We start from the raw sequence: 22,021 nt of genomic DNA, 5'->3' as shown, positions 1-22,021 counted from the left end.
TCTTTATAACAAAGGACCCATATTTTCACTTTGAACTGGGCCTCACAAATCATATAGCCTCTCCTGAACATAAGTGACAGCTTGTATGAGGCCTTGTGTATATTTAAAGAAATTGAGTCTTTTACAGTAAGAATGATTGCTGGTGAATGGGAGAAGGAAGTACATTTGGCTAAACCTGGAAGAAGCTACAGGCAGAAATGAAGGGATTAGAACCCACTGGGAACTAACCAAGTGGGAGTGTTGGCAGCCAGTTTTCTTTGTGAAATATGCAATCTGTTGGCAAACAAAACCAGTTAGTTAAACTCTGATTAAGGGGTTCTTTCCTCTCAGTTCGAGTAAAACATTTGAGGGTTTGTTCACACTTCAGATAAATTTCTAAGTAAAATGGAAAAAAAATCTATAAAAATAGAAAATGCTTATTTTCTATAAATCAGTGGGCTCTGTCCAGGAAGGAAACATATTACCTAAAAAAGACATCAAAGCTGTACATTCTATAGGATCCATTTCTGCCATAGAAATCCTTAACATGATCTATTCATTCAGAGATAAAGGCATCTCAGGGATTTGTTTAAGACTTGGCTGGATGCCCCTGGTTTTGCTCACTCTGATGCTTCCTGAAGGCTGAGGTCATGGGGCTGGACGATGAAGGATGAGCAGTGGTGGTTGGCTGTGGACACTTCATCTCAGCTGATGTGATTGGCTATTTTGAAATTGTATTTAGCATACCCTCGGACCTTGGGGGTGAGATCATTGCAACTCACTGGGAGGAAGTTGGTTGCTACCAGTTTCTGAATTAATCAGTTCCTCTCTTAGTGAAGTAACAGATTTCATATCAAGTAATTGAAGAGCTAAACATTTGAAATCAGGGTTGACGCCCTACGCATTTTTCAAACCACCTCTTTTTGAGCCCGAGTTTCCTCACACCTTCTTTTCTAAGTATTACCAAGGTATTTTTTAACCATAGTGGTTAATTCTTAATTATGGAAAGATAAGATGAAAGAGAAAACCTTCTGCCACTCCTGTATCTGTCTTTTTCAAACTGCTCCAAAATTCCAGAAGTAATTTTAAATATCTCCAATAATGCACTCTGTTATTTGAGATTTATGCTGGCTTACTTTTAGAAATTGGGCACCTCCAAAGTTTATACCTAAACATGGGAATGTATGAAAACAATAGGAAGGAATATTGGTTATTCAGTGGTCACTTTTCCCCTTGTTCCCCAGAGAAAAGATGTCTGCATATCAGATAGAGACCTTTTTCAAAGTCTTTATTGACTTTGTTACAATATTGCTTCATTTTATGTTTTGGTTCTTTTGGCCCGGAGGCATATAGGATTTTAGCTCCCTGACCAGAGACTGAACCCATCCCCCATGCATTGGAAGGCAAATGCTTAACCACTGAACCCCCAGGGAAATTTTTAATTTTATAATTTTTATTCAGATTTCATACGTAAAAAATGCCAACTTCATGCCCTGGCATGGCACAAAGGTCAAATCTTTGCTTCCTTATAGGTCAAGTTTATCAAATAATTATCCTCTCTTACATGAAGAATCTGGGAACTCGTCAGAATTTTAAAAGTCCTAGGAGAGGTCACTCATTTCCTGTAGCTAACGACTATAGAATAAATACAATCTGTTTATCTAGGACAGTGGTTTCTACACTGTAACTGAAATCATATATTTTTTTAAACTAGATATAGGCTTCCCAGGTGGGCCTAGTTTTAAAGAACTGGCCTGCCAATGCAGGAATATCAAGTGGCTCAGGTCCAATCCCTGGGTCAGGAAGATCCCCTGGAGGAAGGCACTGCAACCCACTCCAGTATTCTTGCCTGGAAAATCCCCATGGACAGAAGAGCCTGGCGGGCTACAGTCCAAGAGTCGCAAAGAATCAAACATGACTGAAGCGACTTAGCACACACAGATAAGTTCTGAAAAGACTCTCTCCAAATCCTTCTTCATCTTGTAACTTTGAAGCCAACACATGAAGAGTCATGCTTTTCTGAGCCTGCTTTGAAAGGATCACTCAGGACTCTGCCTGTTTTAATTATATATATACATACATACACACACACACACACACACACTAAAGAGATTTTCTTTAATTCACTTTAAAAAATCCTCACATCTATTCAAGAAATGAAAGTCTCTTCCTTGCTCTAGTATTCAAATGATTTTCTTGAAAGGTGATGATGATTTGAAACCAGGGAAATTGTGTTTTCTTTACCCACTGAGGATCTTAGCCCTCTTGCTTCTCAACTGGCCTGTATCACAACCCATAAAGCAGAGAGAGAGCCAGAAGTTAGCAAAACCCTTCTGTGGTTTAGGCTGGATAAACTCACCGAAACAGTGGCCTTTCCACAGGAACGTCGGTTTTGCAAAACAAAGAACCAAGTTCCTTAGCTGTCCAAGGAGCCCCATCCAAAGAAGGAATCAGGCCTCTGCTTCCTGTATTTTTTCTCCCTAGCAGGTCAACCCCACTTCCCCACCTAATCCCCCTTGCCTGTCTTTGCAGGATCATTGCGAGCTTAGAATAGAAATCGTTTTGTCTGCGTGTAGTGGAAAACACCAGTTTAAACAGGATGTCGGAGATCAGGACGGCTGACCCAGAACACAGGCCAGGGCAGACTTGAAAGCACGAGAGTTTCATTCAGAAAGGTTTCCTGGGACCAGCTCTTTCTCAGCCTAAACAGAGTCACGCACAGGCTGGCCCTGGCGCTCCCACACGGCTCCCAGAGAGGAGGCGACGGCTTTGAACGTCCTGCAGAGCCGCAGCCTCTGTGGAAGGCAGCCCTGAACGCGACTGGGAGTAATTACCAGTCGGAGAGGGTACTCCTTGCGAAGCCAGCGCTTCTGCCAGCTACTGCCCTTGCAGAGCAGGAGGCAAGGAGCATGGGCTGTCCCACGCCTCCTTGTTTCCTTTCCCTTCAGTGGGACAGTTTCAACTGATTTTGATTACCCTGGCGCCAAATAAATGAAAACATTTCATAGACATATAATCATCCATCACTGTGAAGAAAGGAAGAATGTTTCATGTTCGGTATGTTTATAAATACACTTAATGAAAAAAGGACAGTGCTGTCTTTCCTCCACAACTTCGCTGCTGCTGTTGGCCAGAGGCTCCAGCAGCTCCAGGGTCCGCCCCCAACCACCCCCAGAGACCCCGCCGCCCTCCCCTCCCACCGTTCGCCTTGACAGCACAGCACGATGGCGCTCAAAGGAAGTCAAGAGAATGACCTGTTCCTCCAAGGCCATCTTCTGACCTCTAGCCCCTCTGCCAAGACAGCACAGGGACAGGGAGCCAGGAAAAGGTAAGTGTTGGCTTGTGTATTAGGAAGTCAAAAGCCAGCCGGCTTTTTTTCCCCATCTGCCTTCAGGCAGCCCCAGTGAAAGAAGCAGCTCCATTTCAAAGGAATTAACAATTGTCTGTGCAGAACTGGTACAGCCCTTGTCTTGGGTTTGGTTAATAAATGAACGGCAGGTTGAACTTCCCGGAGTGTGTGGGTCGTGTCAATGCCAGGAAGACCGGAGGAAAAATAAAAGCATGTCGTGGGCTTGCATGTCCCACTGGTTTACGTACAATGTGTACTGCCATTTAAGGTAATTTGGGATCTAGGATTTTTACAGGCCGTGGTAAATCTTTTGGGGAATCCAGAGCAACAGATTCTCTCTAGCCTCTCTCTCTTGCTGGCAAGGTCTTTTAATTTGGGGTCCCGTAGACACTTGGGCTTCCCAGGTGGCTGAGTAGTAAAGAACCTGCCTGCCAATGCAGGAGACATAAGAGACGTTGGATCGATCCCTGGGTTGGGAAGATCCCCTGGAGGAGAGCGTGGCAACCCACTCCAGTATCCTTGCCTGGAGAATCCTCCTGGACAGAGGAGCCTGGTGGGCTATGGTCCATAGGTTTGCAAAGAGTCGGACAGGACTGAAGCAACTTAGCACACACGCGCACACACACACACACACACACACACACACACACACTCGGAAGTTGGTGATGGACAGGGAAGCCTGGCATGCTACAGTCCATGGGGTTGCAGTCAGACACAACTGAGCAACTGAACTGAATTGACACATGCTCTCAGGCACCATAAACACCCCCATGGAGCCTCTCAGAGGCCTCAGTTGCTGACTAGTGTCCTGAATGTGGGGGAAAAACGGTGAGGGCAGTTCCCTACACATATGAAATCAGTGCTGGGCCTATTTCCCCTAAATGTCATTTCTAGCAATGTGTTAAATATTTGCATTCACACTTGGCTCATAAACAGGGTCAGATGCCCCAGGGCAGTGGGGGGGGGGGCGGGTATGTAAAAGACTCCCTAAGAGTCTTTCATGCAAAATGCATCTCGATTTTAATCACAAGGGCTGTCACAAGAGGGGGAAATCCACCCATTCAATCCAATCTAAATACAATCGACTCGCCCTCTGTATGTGTATCCTCAGATTTTGCATCCCGCATATGGATGGCTGAGTATATTCATTGAATTGGGCAATTAAATAAGAGACTTGAGCACCCGTGGATTTTGGTATCTGTTGGAGGTTCTGACCCTGGGTCCGGAAGATCCCTTGGAGAAGGAAATGGCGATCCACTCCAGGATTCTTGCCTGGGAATTCCCATGGACAGAGGAGCCTGGAAGGCTACAGTCCATGGAGTCGCACAGAGTTTGAAATGACTTAGTGACTGAACACGCACACACGGGGGCTCCTGGAACTAATCCTCTATGGATACCAAGGGAGAACTGTTTTCAATATCACCAGAGACTATTTCTCACTTCAACAAGGGCCGTAAAAATCATCCTAGACAGCAGTAAAGAGGGATATGGCCTCACCAAATCTGGAAGAGGAGAAGCTGTGACTTTCTTTTTTTACTGAGCTTGTTAATCCTTCAAGCAGAAAGAAATAGAGAAGCCGGATATTCTGCGTGCCTCTGTCCTTTGGTGTGGGAGTCACCCAGGGCAGGAGCATACGTCTGTGCTCTGAGAGGTGAGCATGACAGCTTTCGGAAGGGGTCCTGTGACGCCCCCTACATGAGGCAGGACCATCCCTGATTCTCAGGAGGAAAGTGAAAAAAAGGCGGCTTAAGGAGATTTACATATTTTTTGCGGGTGCTATTCAGCATCTGTCAATAATGTGGTTCTTTCGGGTTGTTGAGAGGCTGCTCAACCTTAAATAAAATAACAGCACTGATGATTCACACATGCATTGAAGTTTATAATTTACAAAGCAATTAAGGATGCTTTTCCGTTAGATTCCCCCAACAACCTTGAGGAGATGGGAGAATGACATGACATGGCATGGCAAGATATGACATGTTCATGATCCAGCATCTATGGAAAGGCAAAGATCTTAACCAGCTGCTCCACCCTTTCCTTTTTTCCCCATTTCATGACACCATTCATTTTTATTTATTCTAGTGGTGGCAGATTGATTTTAAAGATGGCCACAGCTCTTCACCCCTCCTGGTGGACATGTCCTTTATAATGGGATTCTGCTGCTCTTCCCATTGAGATATGCAGCTTACTCTCCTACCCCTTCAACGGTGCGCGGCCTGCTCACTTGCTTCAGCCGATAGAATGCAGTAGAAACGATAACTTGTCAGTTCCCAGGTAGGTGTGTTTCTGCTGGCTCTCTATCACTGCCGTCTCCATGAGAACCTCCCTAGGTTGGTGGCCTGGTGGACAGGGGACCACGTGGAAGAGAGCCTGGCTATCCTAGCTGAGGCTCTCCTAGACTAGCCATCTCCCAACCAGAAAGAGAGTCCCGCCAAGATGAGTAAAGCTGCCCACTCAACCTGCAGCTGATAGAAGATGCATGAGTGAGTGCCACTGACTTACAGACCCAAGAACAAAGATAAACATTCATTGCTAAAGGCACTCAGAATGGAAGGATATTTTTAATTCAGCCTGATTGTGGACATGCTGCTGCTGCTAAGTCACTTCAGTTGTGTCCAACCCTGTGTGACCCCAGAGACAGCAGCCCACCAGGCTCCTCTGTCCCTGGGATTTTCTAGGCTAGAACACTGGAGTGTGTTGCCATTTCCTTCTCCAGTGCATGAAAGTGAAAAGTGAAAGTGAAGTCGCTCAGTCGTATCCAACTCTTCGCAACCCCATGGACTGTAGTCTGTCTGCCAGGCTTCTCCGTTCATGGGATTTGCCAGGCAAGAGTACTGGAGTGGGTTGCCATTTCCCATACTGGTCAACAAAAAAGTGATGGGACCCTATGACTTTCTAAGACCTAAAAGTACTATAACAATGATTGAGACAGGCCCTTTGTAAGTCATATTACAGTCTGTCAGGGAAGATAAGGTGTGGGCATGGGTAGCCAGGGTGGTACACAGTATTCATTGCATGAATGGTTAAAAAGTGCCCACATAATCTGGAGGAAGGAAAAAATTCATTTTGAATTACTTAACAGACAATCTAGTTAACTGCTAAATCATCCTCTTTCCTTGTTGAACAAGATCTAAAATGACCTGAATTCATCCTATGTTTTATAAAGACAAGGACACATGCAGGCCTGGGCATGGTCAACCCATATTATCCCTGAAAAATGCTATTTAAATCTCCAAAGGGAACATATGACCCATTTGTAGTATAATTGAACATCTTGTAAATAATGCATATTGTGGAGACAAGAAAGACAATAAAATTTGGGAACTACCTCCTACTAACCCTCTGAACTTGAGTGAAAATATTTCTATTAATCTCAAGCAAATGATCCCAGTGCTGATCCACAAAGCATGTGAAGTCTGAATTCCTGTTGAAACAAATCTTCTCTTTCCTAATCTTAGCTGATTCTTGGATTGAGAATAAAAGCAGAGTAAGGATGAAGGCTTGGAATACTCTGAGCACTATTTTATGGTGGAGGGTTGCATGGAATTTGAAGCCAGACTACCTAGGTTTGCAACTCTGGCTCCCCCAATTTCTATCTGTGTGGTCTTATAAATTGCTTAGTCTCTTTATGCTTCAGTTTTCCCATCTATAAAATGGGGATAAATACGGGGTTGTGAGAATTAAATTAGTGTAAAGCACTTAGCAGGGGTCAAACAGTGATCGTTGCTATTACAGACTTCCCTGGTGGCTCAGACGGTAAAGAATCCACCTGCAATGCAGGACACCCCAGTTTGATCCCTGGGTCGGTTCTGGAAGATGCCCTGGAGAAGATAATGGAAACCCACTGCAGTATTCTTGCCTAGAGAATTCCATGAACAGACCATGGTGTTCCAAAGAGTCGGACACGACTGAGCGACTTTCCCTCACTCACTCAGTCTAATTATTAAACATAATGGATTCCATTGTTGATGAAATCAAGATGTCACCTGTCACATATCATATGTAATGATGTGTCAAAGACATGTCAAGTGCTTTCTTATCATTTCATTTTTAATTTTTTATAAAGGAAGAGTTTTTAAATTATCAAAGGTTATTAATTTGACAGTGGAAATAAATGCGATCATTCTTCTCCTTCTCCGTTCATAGAAGAAAATATTCCTGGTAAAAAAATGGCCACCAGAGGAAGAAAAATTACTTCTTGTTATCATCATCATATTTTTAGTCTAACTCCTTACTCTGATTGAGATGCAAACTTCATTTGCCCATATTTACATGAAATATTACATATATTTGTTTTAGACTTTTGTGTTAAGTCACTTCAGTCATGTCTGACTCTTTGTAACCTTATCGACTATAGCCTGCCAGGCTCCTCTGTCCATGGCATTCTCAAGGCGAGAATACTGGAGTGGGTTGCCATTTCCTTCTCCAGTTTACGAGTTTAGACTTATTAAAAGCATAGTCATTTGGCAATTAATATGTAATATACCCAGGTTCCTGGAAATTTTACCTTAAAAGTGAAGGAATTTTACTCCCCTACTTCTGGAACCCAGTGTGTATAGCATCTCAAGTGCAAGTGGATGATGAGGGAAAAGAAATAGAAGACTGACCCTGTTATCTGGAAAGTTCTAGACAGACATTAATGGCACTCAGAAATATGTCTTCAGTGTTTATTACTTGGATGTTTTTTGGAAGGAAAACAGCAGGAAAAAAAAATTATCTTCTTTTCCAAAAAAAGTAATAGAGTGTCAAAACCTGGAAAAATTTTGGTTACTTTAGATATCTTCCCAGAAGAGAAAAGTTACTGAGGAGTAAATAGCCAATAAGAGGTAACTAACAGTATTGACAAAATAGAGAGGACACTGGGGAAAGATTATTTTAATTAAAGGCACCTGATTATCATGGAAAGCTAAGGAGGGAGGGATGTGATTTAAGTTGTAGCCCTTATAAAGGTTACTAGTTAGGGTAACCACTAAGTCAATGAAAATGAAAGTGAAGTCATTCAGTCTTATCCAACTCTGCAACCCTTGTGGACTGTAGCCTACCAGGCTCTTTCATCCATGGGATTTTCCAGGCAAGAGTACTGGAGAGGGTTACCATTTCCTTCTCCAGGGGACCTTCTCAACCCAGGGATTGAATCCAGATCTCCTGCATTGTATGCCGACATTTTACCTTCTGAGCGACCAGGGAAGTTAATATCACCTTATAAAATATTATAAGTCAATAGCACCTTATGAAATATTATAACTAGGGGCCAGGGCTTGAAGTGGAGAGTAGATGGTAAAAGCTAAGCAAAATGCTACCTTACACAGCACATAATGAATGTCTAGAATTTTCTGTGTCTTAAAACAAATGTTTTCTGCTGTCTTGATAAGCTTTGGAAGACAGGAACCCTGACTTGTACACATTTCTGAACTGCCTCTCTGCTTCCCCCAGCACTCAGCCCAGAAAGTACTATAGACTGGGTGTTATTCAAAGATCTGTCCAGTGAATGAGCGAAAGAATGGTGAACTTAGATCAATGCATGAGTGTTTGATCCATAATCATTTAGTAAGGGGACAAGTGTTGTTCTAGACACAACTCTTTTTAGTACATGAAACTTACACTCTGTATTATAACCAACTAACACAAAAGGAAGAGTTGACCTCAGAGAAAGAGAGAAAACCACGAGTTAGGTGGGTATTGGTTGTAGCCACTATATCAGACAGAATGGGCTAGGTTATGGCCACAAACTACCCAAATCTCAAGGTTTATGACCACAGCAATTGAGTTCTTCCCCACATTGCCAGCTACACGTTGGCTGTGGTTCTGCTCCTTGTCTGCTGAAAAGCAGCCCCATTGCTGCCAAGCTCAGGGCAGACTGAGCAAAGAAGGATTTTACATGTGATTGTGAGGCCCAGAGGACCTCAGAGAATATTCTGGACAAGAATCCAGTCTAACCACCCAATACGATAATTTTGATTTCTAGTTCAGGATGGTAAATGTGCTTTCTACAGATTCTGAAAGCTGGCTCATATCATTGATGTCATTCTGATAATTTTTAAAGAATTACTTAAAGGAAGAACTTCTTTTTATTGCATAGCCCAGAAAACTATCCTCAGTATCTTGTAATAACCTGTAGTGAAAAAGAATCGGAAAAATGTGTGTGTGTGTGTGCATGTGTGTGTGTGCACATGCGTGTTCAGTCATGTCTGACTCTGCAACTCCATGGACTGTACCCCACCAGACTCTTCTGTCCATGGGATTTCCCAGGCAAGAATACTGGAGTGGGTTGCCATTTCCTTCACCAGGGAAACTCCTCGACCCCAGGATAGAACCCACATCTCTTGCATCTCCTGCATTGGCAGGTGGATTCTTTACCACTGAGCCACCTGGGAAACCATATGTACATATATACACACACATCTGTAACCTCTATTCTAGGCTGCCTTGCCCCGGAACAGGCAGTTTTGTCTATCTTGCTCACCACAGCAGTGCCAGACATACAGAATATGCTGAATAAATGCTTGTTGAATGCGTGGAAGTTTCAGTCCCTGAGCTGTGAAAAGGAGGTGATGTTTTCAAGTGTGTCTCCCCATCCCCCCTCCCCCTCCACTTCCTAATGCCCCTTTGGGATTTTTCTGTCAAAGCCATATCTGGGGAGAAAAAAGAGATCTATTTTTCCTTTTAACAGTTTCTCAAGGAAGCATTTCATAAATGACAAACTAGTTATGTCCTGCTGCTTTCCCTTTATTAAATCTTTTTCCCAGCACTGTGCATGATCTGTACCCGGTGTTTACCCAAAATAAATCAGGAGGGAAAGTTCCTAAATTCCGCATCTTTGGGCAGCACTGATGTCAGCTGTCCCAGGACAGAAGTGGGAGGGAGCCTTAGACTCAGATCCGGAACCTGGCCCCCAAGAGGGGCGCCCAAGGCCACGGGGCAGGTCAGAAGCCAGCAGCAGCCCATCCTCCGGTGCCTGGTGTCTTGTTGCTTGAGCGTTTGCCTCCTGCCCATAGTGGTTGGTAATTGCTGGGTTCATTGTGTGCCTTTGGTCTCTCAGGTGTATTTTCTAAACCAACATAAAAGGAAAATGATAAGGGCAAGCGCACGAGGGTGTTTATGTTTTCAGCGCTAGCCAATTGCTTGAGACCAAAAACAAAAGTTAGTGCAGATGGAGGGGTGCAAGATTATGACTTGACTACAATGGAAACCCAAACCTCTCCTTCTAGAACGTGCCTCACTCCCAGCTGTCGTCCACCTCCGTTTAGCGGAGCTGCCACCCGGCAATTACCACGCCTGGGTTCTCCTTTGGAAAAGGAGCACAGGAGAACAATGCCGCAGCCAGTCCTCCTGGACAAGAAGGCAGGTGAGTCCAGCATGGAAAAAAAAATAAGGTAAATGATCCCTTTGGCCATTGTTTCTTTACCGACGGACAAATCGCTAGCAAGGTGAGCCTGGTTTTAAGTGCTCCTCCCAGACCTTGAACGGGCTGCAAGAAAAAGGGTAAACAACAGCAACAACAAAATCCATGCCAGCCTGCTGCGATTGAGTCCACTGGCGTATCCTATTATCTTCTCCTATATGCTTAAATTTACTCCCAGAGTGCTCCTTAGGTTATATGTGTATAGATCCGTATCTCACATCTTGACCATCAGTGAGAACTGCCAGGTGAAATACAGGTCACTCAGTTAAATCTGAATGTGGGTTAAACAGTGAAGAGCCCTTTACTAGAAGTGTGTCCCATACAGTATTTGAGACAAATACTCATTTCTTGTCTACAATTCAAAGATAACAATGCATCTTTTTTTCGTTTGTTTATTTTGTATTGCTATATCTATCAACCCTACCAGACTGGATGATAGAAGCAGAGAGGTAAACTTGAAAGTAAGTGATATGTTACTCCAGTATGGTTAGAGCTTTAAGAAAGTACAGTGAAATTATTAATAATTGTTCCAAATGTTTCCAGTCCATCCTAAAAGGGAGAACGAGCTAGAATTTATTTACTCATTGGGTGAAGGATGTGAATAATGATGGAAATCTTAGAGTTAAAAGGTGTGTATTTCAATAGGTGAGAGTTTCTGAATCGAAAAGAAGTCATCGCCTCCTTCTCATCACCTTAATAACCAGGCCCTAGACAGTCCAGGGACAGCGCAGCGCAGGGGACATAACAGTCAGCACAGAGTCATCCCTCCTTCCCTGATTGTCGGTTTCCATGGCACCTCTGCAAAAGGTTCACTGGAGTCAGGTCAGTCCAAAGAGGATAAAACAATGTAGTCAGCCTGTTTTCATGGGTTCACCTGATTGACCTGAGAACTGAAAACAAAGGAGGCTGATGGTGAATCCTTGACTAGATCCATGGAAAAAACAGGTATTGTTAGGATTAATCACAAGTGGAAATGTATTTACAGTTCAGGCATCAAACAAGAGACTGTCTGCATATTAAGATGATGCAGCAAGAGGATTAAGCATTGGCTTGTCATTAAAATGGCTCTCTCCTCCAGGTCTGCCCTCTGTGTGGTCTGCTAGCTACAGGAATGAGGAACACCAAAAGATAATGTTTGGGCTTGCTCCCACATTGATGGCCAAGCAAAGGTAGATCGTAAAGTGAAATCAGTATCCTGAATTCAAGGGTTGGTGTGTGTGTATGTGTGTGTGTACTTGTATGCATCTGAGTGTGTGGATCTCTCTATTTTATCTACCTAGTTTTTGAAGCAAAATTTAGTACAAACTACCATATTCTGGAAAAAATCTTAAATTTCATTTTTCTCAAGATAGAGCTCTAGATTTTTCTATCAGCAAGGGAAAAGTCTATACCATGTAAGATGCAGTCAAAGTCAGAAACTTTCTGAAGAAGCATTTTTCTGGGAAGTCTTCTGATTTCTTCCAGTTATCAGAGAAATAATAAAAATTCAGTAAGTGCCTATCAGATAATCAGTACTATCTCAGTTGTGTTGCGCATGGAGTTAAAGGAAACTTCTGAAGAGACTCAAGCCGTAAGATATACTGCCTGACATACCCAACTACCTAAAGGCACTATTTATTCAGGCAGAACTCAGAGGTTCTGTGGATTCAGCTCCTGACCATTATGATAAATTAAATACTGAGTAAAGTGAGTCACATGACTTTTTTGGTTTCCCAGTGCATATATAAAAGCTATGCTCACACTATACTGTAGTCTATATGTCTAAAAAATAAATGTACATACACTCAATAAAAATATTTTATTCCTAAAAAATGCTAGCCATCATCTGAGCCTCAGAGCACAGTAACTCTTTGCAACAGTAACATCAAGATCCTAATCACAGATTCATATCACAAATATAGTAATAATGAAAAGGTTTGAAAGATGGTGATAACTTGGTAATAATAATTACCAAAATGCAACTCAGAGACACAAAGTGAGCAAATGCTTTTAGAAAGCTGGCACTGTTAGATTTGCTTGACACAGTCTCAAACCTTTGATTCTCAAAAAACTGAAATATTTGCTTAGTGCAATAAATGGAAGCACTGTAAAATGAGGTATGACTGTTCCAGTCTGGGCTGTATCTGTTCTAAGCTGGCTGACCCATCATTGCTAAGGGGAATAAACAATGATAAACACAGAAATCTCACTGCTCCTTACCCTGGAGCTTTGTGAACAAATATACAAGAGTCCTGAGCTTTGCTGGTGGCTGAGTGGTAAAGAACCCGCCTGCCAATGCAGGAGGTACAAGAGATGAGGGTTCAATCCCTGGCCTGGGAAGATCTCCTTGAGAAGGAAATGGCCACCCACTTCAGTGTTCTTGCCTGGAAAATCCCATGGACAGAGGAGCCTGGCAGGGTACAATCCATAGGGTCTCAAATGGTCAGACACAACTTAGTGCCTAAACGACAACCACCTTCCTCCTTAGGAAAAGTGACCACACCTCCCAGGCTTCCTTGCAATAAGCTGCGGCCAGATGACCAGCCAGGGACTAACCACCACACACATACAAATGTCCCACCATGAATATATAGTTGTTTTGGACACAAGGAATTCATTGGGTCCAATCATAAAAACCACTGGATTTTTCTTTATTGAGACAAAATATATGATTTTGTTCTTTTCACTGAAGGATAGTTGATTTACTATATTGTGTTAGTTTCAGATGTACAGCAAGGTGACTTGATTATACACCCGCATACATCTACATATTATTTTACCATTCTTTCCCTTTATAGTTGATTACAGGATATTGAATATAGTTCTCTATGCTATACGGGCTCCCTCATAGCTCAGCTGGTAAAGAATCCGCCTGCATTCCTGGGTCGGGAAGATCCCCTGGAAAAGGGATAGGCTACCCACTCCAGTATTCTTGGGCTTCCCTTGTGGCTCAGCTGGTAAAGAATCCGCCTGCAATGCAGGAGGTTTAGGTTCAATCCCTGGGTTGGGTAGATTCTCTGGAGAAGGAAAGGCTACCCACTCCAGTATCCTGGCCCTGAGAATTCCAAGGACTATACAGTCCGTGGGGTTGCAGAGTCGGACACGACTGAGCGACTTTCACTCTGCTATGCAGTGATCCCTTGCTGTTTATCTGTTTTATATGTGGTAGTGTGCATCTCTAACTCTCATACTCTCAATTTATACCTCTCACCCACTTCCCCTTTGGTAACCATAAGTTTGTTTTCTATGTCTGTGAGTCGTTCTGTTTTGTAAATAAGTTCATTTCTACTGTCTTTTAGATTCCACCTAAAAGTGGGATCACATAATATTTGTCTTTTTGTGTCTGACTCACTTCACTTAGTATGATAATCTCTATTTCCATCCATGTTGTTGCCACTGTATATATATATATACACACACACCACACGTTGTTTATCTGTTCATCCGTAAAGTATGCTTAGGTTGCTTTCATGCCTTGGCTATTGCGAAATGCTGCTTTGAACAATGGGATGTAAGTGTCTTTTCAAATTAGAGTTTTTTGTCTTTTCAGGATCTATGTCCAGAAATAGGATTGCAGGATCATATGGTAACACTCTTTTCAGTTTTTTAAGAAACCTCCTTATCTTTTCCATAGTGTCTGCACCAATTTACATTCTGACCAACCGCATAGGAGTATTCCCTTTCTCCATACCCTCTCTAGCATTTATTATTTGTAGACTTTTTGATGATGGCTCATGTGAGGTGGTACCGCATTGTAGTTTTTATTTGCACTTCTCTAATAGTTCGAATGTTGAACATTTTTCATGGGCCCGTTCTCCATGTATATGTCTTCTTTGGAGAAATGTCTATTTAGTTCTATCCATTCTTTGATTGGGTTGTGTGCTTTTTTGTCACTGAGTTGTGTGAGCTCTTTGTCTGTTCTGGAAATCAAGCCTTGTCAGTTGCATCATTTGCAAATATTTTCTCCCAGTCTGTGGGTCATCCTTTCATTTTGCTTACATAGTTATCACTTTAACTGTAAGTGTGTAATTTGGTGGCATTCACAATTACACTCATAATATTGTGCAATCATCACCACTGTCCATCTCCGGATTTTTCATTTTCCCAAACTGAAACTCTGTACCCATTAAACAATGACTCCCCAACCCCCGTTCCTCTCAGCATCCCTTAACTAGTATTCTATTTGATGTCTCTGAATTTGACTACTCCTAGTACTTCACGTAAGTGAAATCACACAATGTATGTCTTTTTTTGTCTGGCTTATTTCAGTTAGCATGATATTTTCAAGGTCTGTACATATCATAACATATATCAAAGGTCATTCCCTTTTATGGCAAAATAATATTCCATTGTCTGGATAGTTCACAGTTTATCCATTCATTCCTCAATGGACCCCTGGGATTGTTTCTACCTTTTAAAAAGCAAATTGAGTTTTGTCGTTCACTGTCCTTCTAAAGCTATTTAGTGTGACTCCTTCCCTGCCACTCCCCCTCACGTAGATACGGAAAGTCACAGCAACATTCTTCATTGTACACAGAGTCCCAAGTAACCAAGACTGCAAACTTGATTGGATGCTCATGGCTGCAGGTGGAGACCTTTGGGTTTGGGCTGACTGCTGGGGTGATTAACAGAGTGTGGTCCAGCAACTTTCTCGCTACAGCCTAGCCTTTGTCTGTCCACCCCCAGCTTTTGATAACAGAGACTCCTTACAGGTAAGTGCTGGAGAGGATGAAGGGAGAGAGGGAGAGCCATCAGGAGATGCTTATTTGTCAGTAGCTGTTGTAAGTGGCTTGGCTCTCTGGTCCTAGCAGATGTCCCATGGAGGTGTTCCATTGGTCTCTCCTGTGTACATTTGTGGGTTCTACATGGGCTGTCTCATCAGGTTCCTTAGGCTGTGCCCCTCTCTAGGCTCTTGGCCCCCAACCCCACGTCAATCCTTTGTCCCACGTGTGCACACCATAACCTCTTTGGGGTTGAAATCTTTTTACTTGGGCAGCCCACCCTCTGTGCAGAATTCCTTTTCCTTTTTCTCTAGCCTCTTCCCCTTGCCACCTTCCTTGGCTCCTGGCTCCTCCCACTCCCTTCTTGTATGGATGTCCCACCTTCCATTTTCTTTCACTTTCAACACTTCCTGATTCTGCCTGATTGGCTCAGCCAGCAGCCCAGCACTGCTCTTTCTGCATTTCTCTCTCTTCTACAACAAAAACTATTGCCACAAGGATGCAATGTTACAAACCATCCCAAAACCATGGCTTCTAACAACCCCCATGCATTACTGCTCATGCATCTGTGGGGAGGTTGGCCAGTTGTGCTGGTCGTGGCTGGGTTTGGTTGGTGTGTTCTTTGGCTTTAGGCTGGAGCTCATTAAGTGGCTGATGGTCAGCTGGCTACTGACTGACGTAGGAAGACCTCAACTGGGACAATGGCGCTCTTCCATGTGTTTCGCCTTGCAGTACACGAGTTCAGGTGTATTGGAACATGCAAGCACCTTCCCAAACTGTGCTTCCTTCAAGTTTGTTACTGTCCCATTGACCAAAGCAAGTTATAAGGTTGAGCTCAGGGTTGGAGTGGGAGGGAACACGTCACGTGGCATTCCCCAGCATCTTGTCTTAATATGGTCTCATCTATCCATCTATCTGTCCGTCTGTCTATCCATCCATCCATTCAAAAAGTTTCCACATATCAAGCATAGCGATAGATACTGGAGATATAATAGTGATCAAAAATAGTCAAGACCCTACTCTCAAGAGTCAACAGATGAACTAAATAACCAGAGGTACCACGCCCAGATCAATTTGCCATAAGCGCCAACTGCTCTCCATCACTTTCGTGGCCCAAAGCTTTTTAAAGGGCCCCATTATTACAGAATAAAAGCAGTTTTCCTTATCCTGGCCTTGAGCTTTTCCTTTACGTGTCCCAGGAATTTTCTTTCAATATGAGTCCTTCTCTGGTCCCCATCATTTTCCTCTCTCATTGACAGGCTGGGCTCCTCACTATCTCCCAAGCAGGCTGAGTTTACTTCTGATCTGCCTTCAGCCTCATAACTCTGCTTCATTTGTCCTTTTACCTATCAAAAATGGATGTATCTAGTGAAACAGAATGAAACCCGTTATCTGCCAATGTCCAGCTCAGGACTCTGCTATTCTGTGGCTACAGGCTTTTCGGTCACACAGTTTCTTCCTGACTCAAACACCACCTTCACCCCAGCCCACAGTCCCTGCTCAGTTTTCTGAGGCAGATCCAGGGTCCTGGCTGGGGTAAGACAAATGAGGTGCCTAGGGGGCAGTGTTTAAGGAAGCGCTCACTCAAGGGTTCATGCACTATCAGTTCAGAGTTAGCGCCACCACAGTACAGTCAGTGCTTCCTTAAACATTGCATCCTGGGAGCCTCACTCACCTCTCCCAAGTCCCCACATTGGCCATACCTGTCATTTTAATATCTTCTATTCATTTCCTTTCTTAAGGTCAATGGTTCATAAGACTATACATCTTCTAACAGTACCAAGTCTGCCTCACCCAAGGTCAGGAAATACCCAGTGGAATATTACAACTAAAGTTTCAGGGAAAGTATAGTGTTCCTGATATTTGGTAAGGGCTTCCCTGGTGGTTCAGATAGTAAAGAATCTGCCTGTAATGCATAAAGCTCAGGAAAAAGACTGGAAGAGACAAAAAATGAAGGGATAAAGGGGGGATTGGATAATTCTGCCAAAGACAAAGACAGTCAATTCATTTTGTCATATGAATTAAAGGAAAGCAACCTTGAGAGGTGTGATACTTGCTGGATGAAGAGAAGCATAAAAATCGTGAGCCTGAGCAGGAGAGAGGGAGGGCCCAGATGTAAATTCATACAGATGGAAAAAACCCACAGACGCAGGGAGACCTTGAGTTTTTGAATGAGTAGTAGTAGCATTAGCTGCTTGGTTATGCCCAACTCTGTGACCCCAGGGACTGCAGCCCACCAGGCTCCTCTGTCCATAGGATTCTCCAGGCATAAAGTGGGTTGTCATTCCCTTCTCCAGAGGATAAAGCTAAATACATTCATGACTATGGCCATAGCCAAGACAGGGGGTCAAGAGAAGGGAAGCCCACAACATCATGGAAATGTGATTCAGAAAGGACCAATCAGAAGGGCAATGATGGATTCCTGTTTAACAAAGACAAAGGCACAGCAGGAAAACATCTGCAAAATTTGGTAGAGTGCATGTTTCCTGTCAGGCTTTTCATTGACAATGACACCAATGTAGACATAAGAACCAATATTCTTAAGGAACTCAGGATTTTTAAGAGCCCCAGATGATTTAGGTACAAGTCCAGGCCTTTCCCTTGTGGCTCAGCTGGTAAAGAATCCCCCTGCAATGTGGGAGACCTGGGTTCGATCCCTGGGTTGGGAAGATCCCCTGGAGAAGGGAATGGCTATCCACTCCAGTATTCTGGCCTGGAGAATTCCATGGACTATATAGTCCATGGGGTCGCAAAGAGTTGGACATGACTGGGCAACTTTCACTTCACTTCCAGGCCTTCCAACATTAGATTGACTTTCTGAAACCCCTTAACGTCCGTTGGACAGCTACTTCAGTAAGTTCTGGAGTTACAGTTCATACCATACAGACCACATGGGCAAAAGCTAATGTCTTGAGTCTTCATTTTCAATGTTAATTTGATAATTGTAAACAAACATTAGTAAAATCTGGAAAAGCACAGGGAAACCAACCAAGGGTAATACCTCCCTGATAATTGAAAGTCATTAAAGCTCTGATGTATCCTGCTAGGAAAGATCATTGATTGCCCTCATGATGGAAACCCAGATGAACGTGCCTCTGTTTTACTTCTCTGTAATCCTTTAGTTCTGCTAACGCTTGCCAGTCCTGGAAATGTCCTTAAACTGCAAGGAATATTATCCCAGATATAAATCCTATGTGAGAAACAGTATCTTCAATAAAATCTCTGTGTGTATATGTATCTCTAAAGACCCCAGGTTCCAGTAATGATGTAATATGACCCCGCCTTTCACAGGCAGCCCCAGAGGCTGAGGGAGTCATGGTCTGTTGGTTGGATGTAGCTGGAGTAGCATAAAGTGATACCTTGGTTTCTTCTTTCTGCTTTTGAATAAACTCAAAACTTAAGAAGAAGATGAAATGAGAACCAGAACATGAACAAGATTTTGCTTCCTGCCCTCCTCCCAGAAATCCAGCCAGTGTCTGAACTGGCAGCAGGAGGGGAAGGGAATTTAAGGAGGAGGAAATTAAAGCACACACCACAAATTGTAAGTGTGATATTCTGTTTTCTCAGTAAAGTTGATATTTTTTCATTTTGACATTTTGAGGTTCTGTAAGAATTTGCAGCCTGCATCTGTAAGTCTGAATGATACTCTTCCAAAAAGAACATTGAATTCAATAATTAAGTGATGAACACCAAGGGTTTCTTTCTGCAGAGGAGATTTGCGACTCATTCTTACCCAGACCTATAATTTAGGGGCCCAATGCCATGTCTTTAGGACACTGGCAAGTGCAAGCATTAAAATTCACATATTGCATTTTTCCATATTGAAACATCAACCACAGATCTCGCTTATTCCATTCAAAACCACTTTGCATAGTCCAGAAATTAGTGATCCTCACAGCACCCTAGTGAAAAAGGCAGTATTATGCTTCATGCTTCTAAAGAGTCATGTGGAGGTTTGTGAATTTGCCTATCACCAGGAAAACGAGTAGCAATTACAATAAAAGTCCAAAGTTCCTGGAGCCAGGTGCTCTGCTCAGGCCGGGCATATGCATCATTCTTTGCCAGCCAAACTGAATCATTGAATCCTCCACCATCTCACCAATGTGAATTCTGGCATCTCTCACTCAGAATAATTTTAGTTTGCTCATTCCCCTTAGCTTTCTCTGCCTGGATCTCTTGCTAAAATTAACCTCAAGGTTGGAGGAGCTGGAAAGTTCAGGACCAACCCAAAATGTTTTCCATCTTTTGACCAAACCTCGAATACTGAACATTTCTAACATTCAAAGAGGGTTTGTTGAAGTTTCCCAACTTTACCCCTCCTGGTTTCAAATGGCACCCGAAGCAGAGGAGCCAAAATGCTGTAAGGAGAAGCTATTCCAAACAAGATTCTTGGCCCAAGGCAAGCCTGAAAGGCTCCAGATGCATCTGATTGAAGTCGCCAAGCTCCTGGGTGCCTGTGTAAAAGGGGCCTGTGGATTCTGGAAGGTCTGGCTGTTACGAGCGGGTACAGTATAAGGCTGGGTCCCTTTTTCTGGAACAGAGTGTTGGGTGTGACATTGGCAAGGCTGTGACTGGACAGCAGAGGCAGGTAACCAGTGGGGAGGGGGACAGCCCCTCCTGGGACCCCTTAAGCCACCTGCAGTGCTGTGGCTCCATGAACTTGTGCTGCGCGGCTGTGGGGTCACAGGCAAGGCTTCCCTTGGAGCAGGAATGTGCTTCCAAAGTGTGAACAAGGTGGAAACTGACACTCTGATGCCCCTGGAGGAAAAAAATATACGCCTTCTGTTTACATGCATGTGACTGCCAGTCTGACAGAGGGAGCACATGGGAGTCTCCTACGCTATGGGTCAAGCCTCAGAAACGTGACCCAAATAGCGCTTGAGAAGTTCGAGTAGCCATTCAAGAAAGCTCCACCTTGGAGGACACAAGCCATGCCTCTTGGGGGTTTCTGCTGACTAGAAACATCCAGGGCTTACCAAATTATGCCAAGGTTGATGCTTTCAAATTGTGGTGCTGGAGAAGACTCTTGAGAGTCCTTTGGACAGCAAGGAGATGCAACCAGTCCATCTTAAAGGAAATCAACCCTGAATATTCATTGGAAGGACTGAGGCTGAAGCCGAAGTTCCAATACTTTGGCCACCTGATGTGAAGAGCCAACTCACTGAAAAAGACCCTGATGCTGAGAAAGATTGAGGGCAGGAGGAGAAGGGAATGACAGAGGATGAGATGGTTTGATAGCATCATCAACTCAATGGATATGAGTTTGAGCAAGCTCTGGGAGATGGGGAAGAACAGGGAAGCCTGGTATGCTGCAGTCTGTGGGGTTGCAAAGAGTCGGACATAACTGAGCAACTCAACAACAAGAATCGAGGAAGCAAAAGACCTTTCAGAAAGTGCTAAGGAAAAAACTGATCTCAAAGTATGTGAGAAATTAAAACATTCTTTCTTTACCGAATTCCTACACAGGCAAGGCTTCCCTCTGAGCCACGCTTCTCCAACTTGACTGGGTGGAGGAATTCCCCATGGGATCTTATGAAACTCTGGACTCTGGCTCTGTCGGCCTGGGGGATGAGGGAAACACGTGATTCTGAATCCTAACAAATTCCTGTGTGATGTTAGTGCTCCTGGTTCACGGGCCACTCTGAGTAGCTCAGTAGCTTAACGTCTTGTATTTGAAACAAGGGTCATTAAATAGCTCTTTATACCATTAGACAGCTTTCATTTGATGGGTTAGTTTCAATGCCTTAAAAAAAAAATTCCTATTTCCCCATTGAGCAATATGTCTTCATCTCAGGAAGGTTAAGAAATAAACACTGAAACTCTTGCCTGTCTATAATACTAAGTTTTGGGACTTCCCTGGTGGTCCAGTACCTGGGATGCTGTGCTCCAGATGTGGGGGACCTGGGTTCAGTCCCTGGTAGGGGAACTAGATCCCACACGCCACAGTGAGGATCCAGTGCAGCCAAATAAATAAAATAAATAATTAAAAAAAAAACTATCCTCTTAAATTTGAATTGTACACTTATCCTGAGGGCCTTGTGTGCAAGACAGATGTCTCCACTCTGGACCCCACCACAAGACTCCAGGAGACAAAACCATTAATGTTCAGGCCTGCAGAACTCTCCAGTTGTTTTAAATTTTTGGATTTGCCAAAGAGCAGGTTATAATCCTTCCATGAAGCTCTGTCATCCATGTCCCAGTTTAAAAATCATCACTCATCCCTTATATGTGGAATCTAAAAAAAAAATGATACAAATGAACTTACAAAACAAAAAGAGACTCACAGACTTAGAAAATGAACTCAAGCTTGCTGAGGGAGGGGAAGGGGCAGTTAGGGACTTTGGGAAGGTCATGTACACACTGCTATATTTTGAATGGATAACCAACAAAAACCTACTGTATAGCACAGGGAACTCTGCTCAGGGTTATGTGCCAGCGTGGTTGGGAGCGGGGTTTAAGAGAGAGTGGATACATGCAGGCTTAGTCCCTTCACTGTTCAACCGAAACCTTCACAACATTGTTAATCAGCTACACCACAACACCACATTCTTTTGGTGTTACAATAATATTTAATTTTTAAAAAATCATCAC

Source organism: Bos taurus, chromosome 1 (assembly GCF_002263795.3).
Source record: "Bos taurus isolate L1 Dominette 01449 registration number 42190680 breed Hereford chromosome 1, ARS-UCD2.0, whole genome shotgun sequence".
In the NCBI taxonomy this organism is placed as follows: domain Eukaryota; kingdom Metazoa; phylum Chordata; class Mammalia; order Artiodactyla; family Bovidae; genus Bos; species Bos taurus.
This window is presented reverse-complemented; position numbering follows the sequence as displayed.